This window comes from Coturnix japonica, chromosome 25 (genome assembly GCF_054131305.1).
Source record: "Coturnix japonica strain WE chromosome 25, WE-NBRP24, whole genome shotgun sequence".
NCBI lineage: Eukaryota > Metazoa > Chordata > Aves > Galliformes > Phasianidae > Coturnix > Coturnix japonica.
In genome coordinates, this window is record NC_140687.1 from 7,049,978 (window position 1) to 7,068,551 (window position 18,574).

At 38.1% G+C, this 18,574-nt stretch overlaps 1 pseudogene across 1 annotated transcript in view; it reads right to left on the reverse strand.

Annotated features, from left to right (window-relative positions):
- Positions 1-1,188: 1,188 nt before the first annotated feature.
- The window catches only part of LOC146756865 (uncharacterized), a 40,953-nt pseudogene continuing 23,567 nt past the window's right edge, over positions 1,189-18,574 (reverse strand). Inside the window, exons 22-36 of the transcript XR_014937154.1 lie at positions 18,395-18,398; positions 17,831-18,048; positions 16,063-16,246; positions 14,333-14,479; positions 12,792-13,748; positions 12,400-12,552; positions 10,955-11,130; positions 10,693-10,759; positions 8,113-8,225; positions 7,564-7,705; positions 6,514-6,807; positions 5,594-5,826; positions 4,960-5,206; positions 3,227-3,272; positions 1,189-1,718 (exon numbers count right to left, since the gene is read on the reverse strand). The product of XR_014937154.1 is annotated as an uncharacterized LOC146756865 (transcript). The remainder of the gene's footprint in view (positions 1,719-3,226; positions 3,273-4,959; positions 5,207-5,593; positions 5,827-6,513; positions 6,808-7,563; positions 7,706-8,112; positions 8,226-10,692; positions 10,760-10,954; positions 11,131-12,399; positions 12,553-12,791; positions 13,749-14,332; positions 14,480-16,062; positions 16,247-17,830; positions 18,049-18,394; positions 18,399-18,574) is intronic.

The following is an 18,574-nucleotide window of genomic DNA, read 5'->3' on the forward strand; positions in this document are numbered from 1 at the left end:
TGAGGTTATAAATCCAGATACTGAGTGAGATCACTACAATTACCAACAGTAAATTCAGGGAGATTAATAAGATTGACAGTGTGGTCCACTGGGACAACTGGTCAGTCAAAGACTGCTTAAAGGATGCAAAGAAAAAAGGAAGAGCACGCTCAAAAACCACCATTTCCGTACTATTGGTTGCATTAGTTGCATTAGTTGCTCCCTCTGGAGCTGCATGCCAATACGAAGTAAGCGTTGATAACCATGCTTTCAAATCATTATACATGTTTACAATTCCATAGGAAAAAGTGGCTAGCTTAAACACACTCCAATATGTTTGGAGCATCACAAAAGAGGAACTAATGAAATGCAGTCCCTGGTAGAACGAACTTACTAGAGGGAACATTTTTTTTCTTTTTTTTTTTTTTTTTCTTTTTTCTTCAATAGAGAGAAAAAAGTAAAAGAAAACAAAGCTCAGCAGTGTTTATAAAATATACCGGAGTATTGGCAGTCCGCCTGGACTTTCAAGGTCAAGCTCGCAGGCGCAGAATCGCAAACCTAAGATAGCTCCTTAACAAAGAAAAACAACTTGTAGCTCTGTTAAAAAGCTAAAAAAGCAACAGAAGAAAACACAGAAAAACAGCAACTCAAATTGCCCACATTCTCCACCAAAATCTGTCACGGTTTGAATTAAAAATCCACCTGCGTCCGTGACAGGGGGCCGTGGGCCCCGGAGGGGCCCTGGACTGAAAGGAAAAAGTTAATTAGGAAAAGAAAACAGCGGCAACGATCTAAGGAGGCACACTTATTTACTAAATACTATATCGAAATACCGGATAACACAATATAATACAATATAATTGAAAATTGAAAATTGGGCTAACGAATCAAGCAAAATAGGAGAGAGAATGAGTCCCGTAACCAAGAGGCCTACTGTGAATCTAGGCGAACGGCTGAAGGCTCCCACACACTCCCCTGAACGCCAGAACTCGAAGGAGATCAGTCTGTTCTGCGACAGAGTTAATATAGAGTCCAGGTCCCGTGACCCATCGTGTTGTTCCCTGGGAGATGTAGTCTTCTTCTGTAAGTTGCAGATTCAGTAAAATTATTCATGCTTTATATGATGTTATGATGTGGAATACTGATAGCAAAAATTACAAAATTATTAAACCATGACAGAATCCAATCAAAATCTCCTATGCGTTAAAATAACACTGGAGACTTTACCACAAACAGTGGAAGGGTTAAATAGAACCAAAGGAATGCTTCTGGTAAAACCTTTAACAAAAAACATGGAGCAAAATAATGTGTCAAAAACATTTTGACAGTTCCGTCAAGTTCAAGAGCCAACCTTACTCAGTCTGACAGTAATTAAAAATAGATATGGTTCTTATCCTGAGTGCAAAATAAACTGACTACCCCTCGGTGACCAACAGGTAAGTGCAGAGTGTCAACCTATTTAATATATTTAAAATTTATATTCAAACCGCAGTAAAGATGTTTCCACACTAAGCTGCAGGATGGGAAGTCACAGACCTCCTATGTAAACAAATGATCTCCAGTACTTTTCCCTTTACATTTTAAATAAAAATATATTTAGATCAGGTAATTTTGGTTTAAAACATCCCGGTACTCCTGTACCGCTCTGCAAAGGGGATCCTGGTCAACATTGAGATTTTTTGAAGATCCATAAGTAGATTTCATTGGAGAAGCTCTAGCAGTTTCAAGCTCAGCGGTGGCTGGAAAGAAAAGAAACAAGATTGACGATGTTACTTTTACAGTAGATTGAGTCAAATCAGTCACTGTAAAAACATTACTGATAACTGATCAGGCTACGCTCTACAGAGATATTTAAAAACTTCCAAGGAAAACACAAATCAAAAAGGACAGGCATAAAGGAAGAAACATTTTTTCACATTCAATGATCAGCCAATACAATTTTTAAAGCTAGTTAAAGAAATTCCAGGTTTTAGAAACACAGAATGGTTTGGGCTGGAAGGGACCTTTTAAGATCACCCAGTTCCAATCTCCCTTCTATAGGCAGGGACAGCTCCCTCTAGACCAGGTTCCTCAGAGCCCCATCCGGACTGGCTCTGAATGCCTGCAAGATGGGGGCTATGCACAACATCTCTAAGCAACCTGTTCCAGAGTCTCACCACCCTTACATTAGGAAGTAAAGAGTTTCTTCCTAATATCTAGTCTAAATCTACCTACTTTCAAGTTTACAGCCATTTCTCCGCATCCTGTTATTACATGCCCATATATATATATGAAAGTTTTAGCCTTAACTTTAACTGCCAGGGATGTCTTAACTTTCCCTGGCTAAACCCTCTTTCGTTCATGGAAACACATCTTCGATGGAAGCAGAAAAGGATTTTCAGTACTTCCATCCATCAGCCTTTTCCAGACAAGATCCCCAGACCAAGCAAATACTACGGCTCCTACTACACATGTAATTATGTTTGAATATGCAAATGAGCACATGGCAATGGGTTTCTGTCTATTCAGGGAAATTGGAAGAGCTGTGAAGCAACAGCTGGATTCTCAAGGGCTCCCTGCTTCAAAATAACTCTAGGAACAGCAGCAGTGACTCTGGCAGAATGCTTATTGTGAAACAATATGAATTCTTCTCTGAAGACCTGGCCTTTTATTATAGAACAGGCTTTACACTGCATATTAAAAGCAATCAGTTCATGCTGTGTTTGCCTATATATTGCTGAATGATTTTTACCTAAAGAAAGGCTATCTTTTCCACTGATTCTTCTTTATCCAAAGACAAGTATGACAACATGTCAGGTACAAAAAAAAGCAATGAAAAAGAGCGAGCAAAAATTAAGAACACCAGAAAATGTATATGGTATATTTGAAGTGCTGAATGCAATGAATGTATGCAGAAAGAGAAGTAGTGACAGAAGTCCATAAAAATCTTATTTCTGCGCTTTTTTTTTTTTTACATTTGATGTTTGTGCCTGAGGATGAAAGGTGACTTGAACTTAAGCCAAGTGTATCTGTGCGGGGGAGATGGTTTGCTCTCCATGCTTTTTCTCAAAAGTAGCTGCAGAACATTCTGAAGAGTATATTGGTTAGCAGGAAGTTTTCCATTAAAACTCTCTAAGTTAGAGTTAAAAACAGCCCCACACTGTGCTTCAAACAGCACAAATCTTGACAACTTTTGAAAATAATTACATAGAAGTTACGAACAGTCATCATCTTCCTTAAAAACACTGATATCAGAGTAGCATATTACCTTGCTGAAGTTCCTTATTGATTTTTTCCTCCAATTCCTTCTGTACCTAGAATTATAAATAACACATGCATTATAAATAACACTGCACATTTTATTAAGTAACAGAAACCAGCTTGGATCGCTAGAAAGGAGCATTTGCCCCTCGCTCTCCCAGGAGATGTTTATTTACTGTCATTTATTCTGAATGCAAAGTTTTCATAAGGAGAAATTAGACCTTTTAAAGGGCCACAGTCCAAACACCGTATGTGATCATTTACATTTGAAGATATTTGCGACTCCTGTGTTATTTTCCATCAGGTCTTTAACGCATAGAAGTAATTGTCAAAACAGACAGCATATAGCTTCCAGACTCATGTAATTAGCAAATACAGTTAAGTGCTTGGAGCATGTGGCTTACGTGGAGAGGCTGAGAGCATCAGGACTGTTAAGCCTGGAGAACAGAAGGCTTGTGGTCTCACCTACAGGTGTAATTATCTGACTGTGGGATGCAGCATAAAGAAGACAGAGCAAGAAATTTCTCGGTGGTGCCAAGTAAAAGAACAAGAGGAACAGGCAGAAGTCAAAAGAGTGGAAATTTATAAGACTGCTAAAAATCAGGAGTGCAGACAGGAAATAAAATCAGAAAGGAAACAGAAACTGAGAGACGGAATGGGAAGTAGGTGTTCCCTTTCTTATGCTACCAGTAGGAAAACTGGTTTCATGAATCCATGCACTCACGCTGGTTGCAGCTAGCAGAAGTCACTATTATTTCCTGCACCCACTTTTCAGAGCTGCATTTCTTTCTCTTGTTTGTAATCAGTGCAATTTGTTTTTTCAAACAGTTGCATGGACAAAGTAATTGATACCAGCATTTTGAATAACAGCGGCGTACAGTATTTTCAGCTTCTTATCCCTGAAGCTTTATCAAAGCTTTTGCAAAATCAAAGCCAAAATCTACACGAGCTTCCTCATCCCAGGAGATGCTCACACTCTACTTCAGATAACCTCCCTTACTTTGAAAAACACCAAATGTACACTGAGAGCTTTAAATAAAAACAAAAGTGCAAGATGACTACACGAGGCAAACTCCAATTTAAGTTCCTTAGTTTCCAGTTATTATGAACTTTACTGTCAGGAGAACTTGTAATCTCCTCCATCCAAGAAGGCAGCACTTAGTTTGAATTTAATGGCAATACAGAGGTGGTTTTTTTTGTTGTTTTTTTTTTTTTTCCCAATAGAAGGAAACAGATTACTGGAAAAATCTGAGGTATAACTGAAGCAAAGACAAGGCTCAGAGTCAGGTAAACTCTTGTCTTTTTAAGTAGCCTGGTGAACAGGCCAAGTACTAAGCAGCACAACTGGCAAAGTACTTCAAAGCTATTGTAGAAGTTGCAATCATGTATAAATTGCTGCAAAATATTATAAAGCTGTGAAGACTTGAAGAGTAGGTTGTTGTTTTCTCATTTCAAGTATGTCATACACTTTATGCACATTCTATACAGTAAAGTTTAATAAATAGCTTAGCTGGGAACTTCCAATGCCACAGCAGCTGCTTATTAAATTTTCTCTAGTTGAAAAAAAAGAAAAAAAAAAACAATACAAAAACCTTACATAAGTACATAGTTATGTGTATATACAGTTAGATAGTTCATCATTTAGATGTCAGTATTTTTGGTGTCTGAGCACTCTAGGAATTCTGTACAATCTTAATGACCTAAAGTCTTCATCACTGAAGAGTATTTCACAATGCTTACCTTATCCATGTACACTTCAACTTTTTTTCTTGCCAATAATGCAATCTCAGCAGCATCTAGGAAGCATTCCCCTTGGCTGGAGCTTCTGTTCAGTGTGGAATTGTTTCTGAGATTTCCCAGTTCAGCTGAATATTTTCCTGGACTTGCAGGAGGACCTCCACTGACAGTGCTGCTCGCAATTAAAGATTTGTTTCTTTGGCGTTCCTCAAAGAGCTTACAATTGGCTTCTGCAAGTCTCTTGGTTGTTCTGAAATATTTAAAAACACACAAAGAATTATCTTTGATAATATTTTTGCAGAGTCACTTCTTCCAGGTCTTTGACTACTATTCAGCTTTTGAAAAGAGAAGGCATTAGAAGTCCAAAATGAGAGGGGCCCAAAGGCCATGTGTTAAAATGCTATCAACTTCAAACATGGGCCAGTGATGCCATAACTAGTGGTGTGACTGCTAGAACACTGAAGTGAAATGATGGTGGTTCCAAAAATAAAGGAGAAAGGTTTTAGAGGGTTACGCTTACATCCATAGTGCTGACAAGACACAGAAAAAGGATTTTAGGAGGAAACAGTACAAGGTTTTTCATGCAAGCTACTGCTACTTCACGTCTTGTTACCACTCCAAAAAAGCACGCACTTACCTTTCCAGCTTATTTGCTAGCCTTATTCTCATTTTCATTTCTTCACGATGCAGCTCTTTGTATTTTTCCACTTCCGCAAGCATAGATTCGTTTTGAAAAATATTGTCTTTGGTATTTTTTATTTTGTCCAACTCACATTCAACCTCTTTTATTCTGCACTTCAGCTGGTCTCTCAGCAAGGCATGATGATTTTCTCTGATTTGTTCTATCTTGTCTTGTGAGGCTGCCTGGACCTGAAGCAGATAATACAATTTCAACCATTGCAAAGAAAAAGTGAACTGCATCTCCCTATACGGTTGCCCATAACCAATTTAAAGGGCCCAGTTTTACTCAACTGAGTCAACTGGACCTTTTCACTACTATCAGCAATCAAGGCAAAACCCTGGAACCAACACGTTAAATAACTGTTTTCATCCAGACAGATCTGCTCTTAGCAATATTACTTATGGGAGCAGCTACTAAAAGAATGCTATGGCTGAAGGACAGGGCACACAAAAAGGATTCTACAAAGAAATTATGAGAATCCCATCCCCACTCTTTCTGCCCCATGGTAACTTCAGTGATTTCTTCCCTGAGCATTTTATCCTGTACAATGATAAAACATAACCTGTACGTATGGCCAAGCCATCTCTAAGTTATAGCATTCATGTGATGAACAGCAATAACAAGATGACCAGATGGCCATAGCTTCTTCTAAGAACTGCAAAACAGAAGTCTGTCAAGGGACGGCTATTAGCTTGGGGACCTGCAGGCAAATTACACACACAAAAGCACTTTCGCCAAACAATTTTCCATTCTTCCACTTCCCTTCAGGAAATATAGAAGTATGGCACTAACACAAAAAACCAAAGTACGATCAAGAAATGGCAAAAAGAAGTTACATAATAAAAACTATAGACATACACAACAAATTCACTTACCTGCAAAACCAAATTGACTTCTTGAAGTTTTTGATTTATTTCTTGTGCAGCTCGCTCTTCCACTTCTTTCTTGTATCGTTCGATTTGGTTGTAAGTCATCATGTGCACATTGTGGACAGCCTCCAGATGTTGTCTCAGGTTTGCCACCTCTTCTTTCAGCTGGCATCTGGTCTTCTCTAGTTTTTCATGTTTTTTCATGTTTAGAGCCAGCAGTTCTTGCAAATAATGGTTTTGTCCTTGTAGTTGGGCGCATTTTTTACACTCTAAATCCAGCTGATGAGAAAGTTCAGTAACCTACAGACAGTAATAAAATGAACTTAGAGGGGTGTAAAATTATTCTCTGAAAATTTATGAAGGGGAAGACCATCAAGTCTGTAACTGTCATCTGCTGACTCAGTACCCGAGTCAAAGGAAAGACAAGATCATCTTTTAAGGGAAGAACAACTTTTAAGTTCTTGCCAATAGGGTTCCTTGACTTACAACCTTCCTCAGTTCTGCAGCAAGTAAAAGATCAACAAGTAGCAAACTAGCAGAATTTCACTTACGGGAGTGTGCTGAAAGGCACTAGGGCCATTCTTTTGTGCACTGCTCTACTGCTTGATGGAAATCAAACCACTCTACCCAGACAGCAGAAAGAATGCCTATCATGCTTCAGGGGGAATGTTCCAGTACAGAGTTAACTGGGCACAGGAAACAAGTACTCCTCCTGCCATTGCTCTTGAAAGCTTTGTAAACAGTGCTTCAAAAAGCAGCTTCCACAGCAGTGGTAAAGGAAGGTATTTTCTCTCTAGGTCAAATCCAGTGTCTGGTTGCAAGAATATGTACAAAATATGAGATGTTTCAGTAGTTTCCAAGGTCAACTGTGAAGCCAATTTTCTCTCCCAGAAATATAACTTTTCCATACCTACTGAAAAGAATATTACAAGTCTCTAGAAATTAACATGACCCAAACAAAACAACAACAACAACAAACAAACAAACAAACAACAACAAAAACAACAACAAAAAAAAAAACACCAAAAAAACCAAAAAGAAACAACAAGAACTTGCCTTTGTTCTTGATTTTTCAACTTCATTCACCATTTCAGAATACCTGTTCTTCATTTCTCCCTGGAAATTGAACTGGGAGTCTCTTTCTTTGGCTTCATGCATCTTTAGTTTTTTCACAGCTTTCTTCAAAAGGCTCTTGAACCTGCACAACAAATCAGTCAAGAAAATAAGCAAAGGAACTAGGTATCTATTTGTCACGCTTGTACAAGAAAAGCATAGCTATGGCTTGCTTCATTTTTAACATGCTCAACAGGCCAAAAGTTAATAAGAAAAACCAGCATTTCAATGCAATAGATCACCTGGAGGGTCCAAATTTCACCTCAACAGAGGAAAAAAAGACTTCCCTCCCAGAAGTGCAAGGCAGCCTACATTTGCTCTTCTTATGGCAGCTACAGAAAATCATAGGCTCATGTACCAGAACTGTCTTGCAAGAACTGATGTGAGATCTGAATTTGCTCAGAGTTAAACACACCTGCTTTTACATGCAAGTTCCTTAAAGCCTGACTTCTAACCTACATGAGCTCTCTTTCAAGTACTAGTGAACCATACCTGTCACATTCCTTCTGCAGTTCAGTATTTCTTTCCCTTTCCTGGTCAAGACATGCTTCAAGTGGTCGTTTCAATTCTATCGGCTTCTTCACATTCTTTCTTTCATTCTCACACTTTCAAAAAACAAACAAACAAAAATACATGATACACTCAGCACAGGACAGTACACATAGCAACAGCAGATAGCACAAATCCATCCTTTTGCCACATTCAGCAGAACACTGAGGCACAGGATTCTTGTAAACATTTAAATCACTTCAGGCTTCACACAAGCGGGCCAAGACCTAGGGATACCAATTAACGCCCCTGCTGAAGCAAATGCTCCTCTGCCCCCTTATTGGGCTTCGTCCCAAAAAGCTGGAAAAAAGATGCTAGAGAACAGCTTCCGCAGTTCCTCTGCTAATAGGTCAGCTTGCACAGGTAGCCACAGCCCTGGAGAACACTGCACACTCTACAGCATTCATTCCAATGACCAGCAGGCTCTTGTGGAAGAGTCTGCTTTTCTGGAATTCACCAGTGTCTTCTCAGTCATTACTTCCATATCTTATTTGTGGGTGTTTACTAATTTAGTTGCTGTTCCTCATGGTGTTTTTTCAGACAAACTACAGGAGAACTGGCAACTAGTTCTGTAGTTTGCATTTGCACCTTATTTATTCTGCAAGGGTTTTAAGCTCCTGTTATTCTGAAAACATGCAGCAGTTCCTCCGTACACTGCACTGAAAATAAGGGGTGTTTTAATCCTGCTTGGAAATCAAGGGGTCAGACAATAACCAGAAGGAAATCAAATAAAGAACACAGGAACTGCTGCCTTGCTCCATGTGCTCAACTGGTATCAAACCACACCGTCTTTCTGACAGCACAACTCTGAGATATTCTCTTGGCTTTTATTCAATTCCTTCATGACACCCAAATCACAATAGTACTCAGGGCCTGAGTAGCAGGGATATAAAATCAGAGTATGTAAGAACTCAAGAAAATGTCAGCATTGCTCTGGGTATTGGCTAGGTGTTAGGGACTGTTTTCTGGGCTCACTTCTTCTAAAAGCTCAGCATTTTCCCTACTCAGTTTAGCAATATGGTCTTCAAGGTGGGCTCTCGACTTTCGATCTTCCTCGCACATCATGCATGAGCCTCTGGATGTCATAGCCAACATATTCTGATTTTGTATCTATGGAAACAACAATGACAAAGGGAATGCCAAGATAACCAGAGAGACAACACTGCACATAAACTGCATTATAAACTATTAACTCAAATGGAGGCAGGGCTAAGCTCTCACAACTAAGGATCTATAGTGAATGTTACACTGAGTTTATAAAAGATGGCTTGAGAAGCACCATCAAGAATAGCACTTATAGCTAGTGGAAAAAGTGAATGCTCTCTATACGATAAAATGAGGTTACATCATTTGGAGATAAGAAGACACACATACAACATTAACTCACAGTTTTCTTAAAATTCCCTACACTTACTGACTGTGAAATAACTGCAGATCTCCTCAGAGCAAGAAAATGTTTTCAGAACAGCAATGTTACTTATCCTTTTACACAAAGGAGCAAAGATTTGCATCACAGATGCATTTGTGTGTAAACAAGTTTGCTTATTCAGTTCCCTTTGTAAAGAATGAAAGTTGTCTACATGCTTTGAATAGCACATTTTAAGAAAAAGAGAGACATCCCTGACGTACAGAAGGACATGAAAACCTGAGCTTAAAGGCTTATATGACAAACTCATAAAACTTCCTCATGTGTCTTTACAGGATATGTTAAATGTCGGTTCTCCCTATGTGACAATGTATGGGTAAAATACAGAAGTGTTAAAAATGCTAAAAACCTTCTAATTGGTATATCACCAAAAGAAGATGACAGGAAAGGAACCTGGAAAAGAACTCAGACTTTTCTGGTGCAGATAATCAACAGCTTTTCCCTTCCACTAGATCCTTCTTATTCTCCCTATAGCAGCTTAATTTTCCAACAGCAAACTAATTAAAGAATATTCCAAGGTTACACAAGATGCTAAGCCATGCATGCGCACCAGCTACTTCCCAGCTGCCTGCCACTGACTGCACAGCATTACTTCACCTAGTTGTTCTTTCCTTACCTCAGCCCCCTGCGGGGCAGTAAAGTACCAACACATATTCACAAATGGAAAAAGAACCTAATGAGCTCAGGTGGAAACTATGACAAAGCTCTGAAGATAAAATAGATTTCTCACATCCAGGTTTCCCCTCCCAGATCTCAACCACACATCTCCCTCCTGCTGACACTGTCCGTCCTATCCATCAAAAGAATCATGCTGATTAACACAAACATTTTCATACTACTGCAAAGACAGAAATGGCAGCAGTGAAAGGTGGAGATTTACAACCTTTACCTTATGGGAAAACTCTCAAAACTGGAGAATAGACCATCAGGATTTTCAGAGTACCCTACAGTCACACCACAGCTCAGATGACTCAGCTCCCCTATGATCCCCAGGAAAACCACATAACTTCCCCACGAAAAATATATAAATAGGCTCAGAAGCTCACATAAAAAAATAAAAAATAAATAAATAAAAGGGAAGTTTATGACTGGCTTACTGAGGCTTCAGTTCTCTTGTCCTGGTGTTGCGCAGCAGCTTCCACCCTGGCATTTTCCATTTCAAGCCTTAAAGAGAAGCACAGACCTTATTAGACAAATCCATAATAGCGCACACTGCAAAAGAATGGTGTGAAAGAATGCTATTTAAAGCAAGAGCTTCTTTTAAAATCATGTTTTACCCTGATGATGCAACAAGGCAATTCTGACGTTTTCAGAGAATCCCAGAAAGCAAAACCTTGCTTCACTCTGTTATTTTCTTACCGTTGGACATGTTCTTCCAGCTGCTTTATTGTAGAACTGCTTCTGGAAGCTGCTAACAGAAGGTCTTTCATTTTTTGGTTAGAAGCTGATATTTGTCTTTCCTTATTATCTAGGTCAGTCTTCAAATCTTGAATGCAACGCTCATATTGAATACGCTGTTTTTCAGAGTCATGTAACTGTAAAGTAGCAATGAGAATCCTCAGCAGCCCGGTTAGGTTCAGTATAGAGAGCTCAGTGAGCACTGAAGAATTTGGATATTGCATGTATCTACATACACCCCCTACCCAAAGTACTGGAATCATTTCCAATTCATTCAAGCCTTCATTTCTCTTAGCAAATGAACAATAACAGATGATATTTCATCATCTGTGACACTGGCCTCTCCCATCTGCACAAAGGATTTTCTATAACACCATTATGAGCATTGACACTGCCAATCCTACCTTCTCAGTGGCTTGTGACATCCTGAAATTACTTGTTTGCTATTCTATCGAAAATATTAACCAAAAAAACCTCATCCTTTTCCTAAAGTGATTTCACAGCTCATTAGTATGTTATTATGGTAGATGTTTCAGAAAAAACCCACAACTCTCACAGAGAGCAAAAAAGAAAAACTCAAATTCAGCTGTCCAGTATTTCTACTTTTTCTCAGAAATCAGACACCAAACTTGGCCAAACCAAAAGCGATAACCTGCTGAGACACCAGGTCATTTTGCAAAGCAGCTTATCAAATACAGATCTTCTCCAGTTAAAGACATAATGACTTCGTGTCGAAGACCACCCAGTCATGGACACCAAGTGCACAGAACAATGCAGTTCATATACTTGTCTTTAAATCTATACCCCTGAATTTATTTCTAGGATAGGAGGACATTTGCTTATACTTTGAACTCTCTGCTCTGATTTGGCACAGGCATGACTGTGATCACAGATGACAAGGGGCAAGTTGAGAAGACTAAGGGGATAAAGACCACCTTATAGTGTTTACAACCAACCTTATAAGACACAGAAAAACAATTTGTAAATTCAGAGCACCTGTGTAATGTTGCTTCAGATAGTTGGTAGTTTGTACACATCCCATCCACAAATAAATTCTTAATTGTGTTTGACACCAGGAGAGGGAAGTAAGTTGGGAAAAGAAAGAACACTGCTACAACACCCTGGAGCCACAAGAAGAACTTTAGCTGTGGGGCTGAAGAACGGCTCCTACTTGCAAAAGAAACTAGTTGGCTTTTTGATGATTCTAGTAACACTTATCTTTCACTACAGAGGAGGAGGCCAGCTGGCAAAGATTTCACCAGCTTCATGAATTATGACAGGGTATCACTGCTAACCTCCTTAGCTCTCTCTGGTACTTGCTCTCAGAACATTATTTTTCTCTTCTTCACCAGAAACAGGGAAAAATCACCCTCAGATTTTATGTGTAAGTTACAGCCTCTCTGTACCTTAGCTTTAATCCTGTCCAGTTCCTTCTGCAAGTGCAATTTGTCTTCCTCAAGGTCACTGCGGTAGCATGTAGTAACTACAAGGGAAGCTTCTGACATAGACTGCTTTTTAAGAGCATCAGCAAGCTCCTGCTGCAGCTGTCTGATCAAACCCTAAGGAAACAGATAAACATGAGGAAAAACATGAAACTTGACTTTACTCCTTTAAACTGACTATATTATACAGTTCAGTCATTTACCGGTCCTCCTTAATTCTAAGAGAAAAAACAATGAACCACAACAAAACAACACAATTTGGTCCTATGTGTAAAACTTACACCTGATGCATTTTAGAAATACAAAATCATTTTATGAATTGAAACATTTTAATTTATTCTAATTGTATAGCTTACCTCTCTTTCTACTTTGTCAGTCTCATATTTAAAGACTTGTTCCTTTAAATCAGTACACTTGGTATTTAATTCCTTGTTTCTCTCTTCCATGAGGTAAACCTGCTTTTCACTGTCAGCTCTGAGTTTGTTGAACATATCATGAAATCTGTCCTGGACATCATTCACAACCTTTTCTTTGATGATCTCCTTGTTCCGCAAATCTTCCAGCTGCTGACGGAGTAAAAGGTTTTCACTTTGGAGCTGGGCCAATTGTTCCTGCATAGATTCATGCTTTATCATAAATTTACTGACTTGATCTTTCTCAAGTTGCCACGCATGCTCATTTTCTTTTGCTTGACACTGGGCTTGATTTAAGTCTTTTTGTGTCATTTCTAAAAGCAGTGTTTTTTCTCGAAGTGTTTGTTCCAACTGGTGAAGCTCGTTTTCTAGACTATTAACTTTGCTTTCCGTTTTACTCAGCTGCTGAGACAAGCTCTTGTTGCTCTCTCGCACCTCAGAGAGCTCACGATGGAGCTTGTCTTGTAAACGAAGCCATTCATCACGTTCTCTCTGAAATGTTCGTTCGGCATCACTTTTCAATGACTGATGATGTTCGAGATCTTGAACCTCTGCATTCAAGCGGGAACAGAATGATTCAATCTCTGTTTCCAGTCTGTCTTTGCTTTCTTTTTTCTGTTCAAGCTTGGAAGTTAGCATTGCAGATTCCGTCTTGAGTAAATTCAGCTGTCCATTGTACTGAAATACTGTCTGTGTTAAGGTTTCCTCACTCAGTTTAAGTTCCTTCTGAAGAGAATCATTCTTTTCTTTCAAAGACTCATTTTCCTCTAAGTATTTTCCTTCATCCTCCTGGTGCTTAAGTTTTACTTGATCGAGTTCTAGTCTTAGCATAGCAATCTCTTCTTGCAGTAACTGATTTCTGTGTAGCAGATCCTTTTCTCTGTCATTAGTGTCAGATTTCTGTGTGATAAAGGACAATAATGAATAGTTAGTTGGGAAATAAATTCAGGTTTAACCCATCAGGCAGCTAGGCACCACACTCTCATCACTAAGTGGGATGAGGGAGAGAACAGGAAACAAAACAGAACTCATGGGCTGTGATAAAAATAATTTATTAAGCAAAAAGATGAAGGACATGGAAACAAGAAAGTGATGACAGTATAATAACGAATTCAAAAGCCAAGTAATAGGATCACAAACAGCCTCAGCCAGCTTCTTTCCTAGTGAATCTCCAGATATCTGGACATTTCACGGGTAGAAACCTTAGAAATGATTGTAACAACTATACAGTGAAGAACAGCAGGCAGTTTAAGAGACTGGGAACACAATGTCTTATTTTCCAGTGGCTTCCTACTTCCACATGCAATTCAGGTCTATGTGGGATTGATGATGCTATTCAGAGTTTTTAGACAACAGTAACAAAATTTGGTTATATTGATAAACTGTAGATAATCCACGAAAAGGCACAAAAGGTTATTTTTCTTAAGGTTTTAGAATGAGCACAGTGAAGTATAACCAAATTAATTAGGAATGGAACTGCTTACCTCTGAATTTTTCCCAATAGTTTTTCTTGTCTCTTCTTCCAGCTCCTTCTGTCTCCACAGGTGGTTGCTCAAAATTCCTTCTTGCAGAGCTCTAGCACTCCTTTCATTAGAGAGCTGTCTCTGTGTTTCATCACGCTCTTCTTCAACCTACAGTAATATAGTTGAACTTGTGAATCTTGAACAAAATCAGAATTATCAATACCTTCCTATTTCATTCTTTTTATTCTTACATTCTATTAATTCTATTAAGAGTCATTTATCATAAAATCATAGAATGACCTGCATATCAATTTTCCATGTTTGCAAACAAACATCTTTAGATTTATCTGAATTGAAAGTTATAAGGATAGTGTGAGTCCTTTGCACAAATCAGCATCAGAGAAGTTTTATACTTAATGAATCTCCCTCTATAACACAAGAAAAAAACAAACAAACTAGAACTACTATTCTTGGAAACATACAGAGTTTAAGTAGAAACCCAAGTTATCTTTCTAACAAACTATATATACATACTAAAACCAGAGATGGACACTCATATGCTTACAGTCAAAGATTTAAAAACATCTATTCATCAATATGAGCACTAACACTAAGAACTGCACAAAACAAATGACTAAGATTTCCAAAAGCACAATAACTACACTTACTTTACCCCACTGCAAGGTCTTAAGTCTACATCTCTTCTACTAATATTTAGAAATGCTTCAGAAAATGTGCCAATCCATTTTCAGTTTACCAAAATCTAGCAATACTGCTGGATAAATTGAGTTGTATGAGATTTCCAAAGGCTATTACTGAAGTGAGACACAGAAGAGGACTGACCAGCTGAACAGCAGACCAGGAGGTAAACTAATGCCAATGATGTCCCTGTTAAATCCAGGCAGACTGAAAGAGGTGATGCTAACTACTTACTGCTTCTGCCAGAGCAACGTGGCCACTGAGGATCCTTAATGACCACTTTCACATGTTCTTAATATGTTTGCAAATACAAGTTCTGAAAATTTGAGGCTTACTATTTATGGGGAAAAATACAACACAACAGACCGAATTTCTGAGGTATATTTCAAACTCCGTAGAACCATGACAGGAATGCTGAAAAGTAGGTAAAGGCCAGTGAAAAGACCCTCAAAACTGTATGTAAGAACTGAAGAATTCATGCAGGTTGTGTACAGTGAGAACATCATCATCTCAATTGCATTAAATAAGCCACTAAACTTGTAATAAAAATAAAGGTGAGAGTTTTTCTGGATTCAGTCTTGATTGTAAGCAACTGAGGCAATTTACAGATTATCAGGTAAACAGTAACATTTAGGCCTAAATTTAAATTCATGTAAGTATAATTGAAAGAATACTACAAACAGTAACTGTAATTTCCTTCTGAAGAAAAAAAACAATAATAATAAAAACATTATATATATATATATACACACATAATATATATATAGATATATAGATATAGACATACATATACACACACGCGCACAGAGTTCTGTAGTAATTAGGAAAAATAACTCAAAGAGAAGCTTTGCCTGAAGCACAAACCAAACTATAATTCTGAAAAATGTGAAAAGGTATCATGAACTTGTTTGTTCACGCTGGTTTCATGACAATGGTCCTCAAAATGCACCAAGATAATTACCTAATGTCTCTTTCACCAACAAGTTGAACATACTAGCATAAAATATCAGTTTGAAAGAAACAGAAAAACAGAAGATATATATTTAATATACCTGTTTCTTGAGCTGTTTCAGCGTTATTAACTCTGTTTCTAAATTCCTTACACGAAACTCAAGTTGTTGTTTTTCCTCTGTCTCTCTAGAATATTGATCCTTTTCCCTCTTTAGTTGCTTTCTTGTTTTTTCATATCGCATTTCAGCTCTATGTCTCTTTTCCTCTCCTTGTTTCACAGAAAATCTGGGATTTAAAAAAGAGAATTTGAGGAATTAAAGCACTGACAAAAAAGTAAATATGCCACATCATGAACCAGGAGAAACAACTTAAAACTGTAGAAATGTCACACCTTTTCAAATATAGAAGTTTTTCTGCAATTTTAAACTTTTAACATCACTCTAATTTCATTCCATTAGTGGTGGAAGACACCTTATACATGAGCTGCACAAGACTGACAAATAAGCCCTTAAGTGATGTACAAAATTCATCATGTATTTCCATGTCGACATAGGTAAACATGAACAGTAAACCATGAACTTTTACTAACAAAAATACACTGTTTTTAATAAGTTGATCATCACCTATATAGTACAGATTCATAATGACTGCAAGTAATACCGATAAAACATCACATCACTTATCTAAGACAAATCAAAAACTTTTAAGAAGCCTTCCCTAAGACTACAACAACTGCTTACCATGTGCGGATGAACCTTTTCATTTCTTTTAATAAATTAAAGGATAAGGATAGTGTTCAAAAAAAGATTTGAATATCAGCAACCACTAACAAGTAGTTCAAAACATTGGCTGTAACATCAGTATTGAAGCAGCTTATTCTAAAGGAGAAAGATTTACATGTAGTCTTTAGCTTCCCAAAAAGTACAGCTTTTACTCATGTATAGCTAATACTGTTTTGAGATTTTACATAGAAGAAAAAATTAATTCCTTCTATTTACAGATGTTTGGGAATTCTGAAAAATGTTTAGAATCAAATCCAGGACAAATCAGGAACGGCTTTGTCTTACTTACAATCCCCTTCCACGTACTGGGAGACTGTTGGCACATCCTGAAGTTTATTTCCCTCAGCTTATTCTCACAGAGTTTCATGCTCTGTGATCAGCCTGGAAAGCCTCTACTGAACTCACACATGTTGACTACGATCTCTTGAAGGCCATAAAAAGAAATGCACACAAGTACTTGGAGGCCAAAGTTGGACCCAGTGCTCCAGACACAGACCAACTAGATGCTAAGTAGGGATGGACTCCTCCCTTCAGCTTCTTGACTCTGCAACCCAGGATGCTGCTGGCCTTCTCAGCTGCAAGATCATTCTGACTCATGTTGCACTTAATCTCTGCCAAAGCCGACAGAGGCTTCTCAGCGAATCAGCTCACCAGCCAGAGCATTTCACTGTGTACACAAGGGGTTCCTCCATCCCACGTGCAAGGGCTTTGAATTCGTTCTTGATTTATTTATTAGGCATAGGAGGTAAGATTCTAAAGACACGATTAGAGTCAGTGTTAAGGAAGAAATTCTCTGGGAAGCCTGGTCTGGTGGTTGGTGACCCTGCACATAGCAGGGGGGTTGAAACTAGATGATCATTGTGGTCCTTTTGAACCTGGGCCATTCTATGATTCTGTGATTAAGACCTCTATCACCTCCAGCAAAATTAATCTGAACCTCCACTGTGCATTTAGTTCTTTGAAAAATATACTTTTAAAACAGTTTGGGGAGCAGGGGACTACTCAGCATAGCTTTCAATACCGAGGAAAGTGCTTCAATTACAAGATTTAAAACAATCTAATTCTACGGATTATTTTATTAGCTTACCCTTTTACTGGCATTTCAAGTAATTTTGGTCTCTCCTCAGATGAAGAATTCTTTGTGTGTTTTTCTTCTATCATTTTTTCATTCTTCCTTAGAGCAAGCTTTTCTTTTACTGGTTGATGGGTAATATTGCCCACTGGTGTATTTGATTTATCAAGACTTTCCTGTTTCTCCACTGCTTGCATTTTGAAATGTTTCTGCTTCCTTTTTTCCTTCTCAACCTATGAAGAGAAAATTAAGCTTCATATATTTTTCTGATTCTAAAGGAGATCCAAGACCAAATAATCTAAGCTTGACTTTTAAAATAATGTAAAATAAAAAAGATTTTCCCCCAAAATTACTCTACAAAATGTACCAAGTCTACAAATATACTCTGAATTCACTCTTGATTTGAAGTATAACAATCAAACAAAAACAAAAAAGCAAAGCAGCCCTAAGGAAACAAACAATAGAAGCATTACTGATGGATAAGAAATCAGATGGACTACACAACAGTAGTTGTAGAAACACAAAGTATGAGTGGATGTATGATGTCGTACTTCCTTAATGATGAGGAAAAAAGCAAACTGAACTCAAAAGCAGAAACAGCTTCACAGCAATCAGGAATTTTAGTGAGAGGCAATGAAGGCACACCATGCACAAACCACAGCAAATGAAGAGATAAATCAAGACCCTGTTCAGAAGCTATTTTCATTCCTTGATCGACAATCAAAACTGGTGTACTTGTATGAATTTCTTTTTATGGTA